We start from the raw sequence: 848 nt of genomic DNA, 5'->3' as shown, positions 1-848 counted from the left end.
AGATATGCCTCTTTTGGGTGCAAGTCGTGTGGCTGGTTAAATGATTCAAAGTACCTATAATCTCCCCTAAATTTAGCTCTCTGGGGGAGATGCGAGTGCTGATGAAGATGCATGAAAACATTCCTTGTCTGTTAAAAAAAAAATCATAATTAATGAAGATGTCTACACCCTGCATCAAAGTTTTGTACCGGAAGCAAGTGCTCTCCCAGGAGGAGGTCGGAGGCCCAGGGTTAATTGTGATGCTGGGTGCAATTGCCAGCAGAGATTTTACAGGGCTGCTATTTTTATTGTCATTGTTTATTGTTTTTGTTGGTACCATGGTTACAAAGTTATATAAATTTAGTAATCTGTTCTAGCTCTTTCCCCCAGGTCCTATTATTTTTATTGCATAATTTTGCAGAACATGGGGCTTTCAGAAACACATATATAGATGTAGCAGAACTGCCTATACTTTGAAGGAAGACATCTCTATTCAACAGTTTTCAACCTTGACTATGTATATGAGAATCACCTGAGCAGCTCATTAAAAATGCAGATTCTTGGGGGTGGGCTGTTAGCTCAGTTGGTTAGAGTGTGGTGCTGATAACACCAAGGTTGCTGGTTTGATCCCTGCATGGGCCACTGTGAGCTGTGCCCTCCTTAAAAGAGTCAACTATGCCATTGTAGCATGAAAGCAATGTGTAACCAATGACCATGGCTGTTCCCCAATGAAATTTTTAAAAATGCAGATTCTTAGAATCTGCCCCCAGAGCCTGATTATATATGTAGGACAGGGCAAAGAATCTATAGGTTATGAGTCTACCAGGTGTCTCCAAGACCTTTTACCTGCAGCAACACGACAGCAGTAG

The 848-nt window shown here is 41.4% G+C and overlaps 1 protein-coding gene across 1 annotated transcript in view; it reads right to left on the bottom strand.

Annotated features, from left to right (window-relative positions):
* Positions 1–848, bottom strand: part of ABCC2 (ATP binding cassette subfamily C member 2) — a 97,576-nt gene that overhangs the window by 27,416 nt on the left and 69,312 nt on the right. The window lies entirely within an intron of this gene.

Source organism: Hipposideros armiger, unplaced genomic scaffold (assembly GCF_001890085.2).
Source record: "Hipposideros armiger isolate ML-2016 unplaced genomic scaffold, ASM189008v1 scaffold_28, whole genome shotgun sequence".
NCBI classification, from domain to species: domain Eukaryota; kingdom Metazoa; phylum Chordata; class Mammalia; order Chiroptera; family Hipposideridae; genus Hipposideros; species Hipposideros armiger.
The sequence above is the reverse complement of the archived record's forward strand: the minus strand, read 5'-3'. Positions and strand labels throughout refer to the sequence as shown.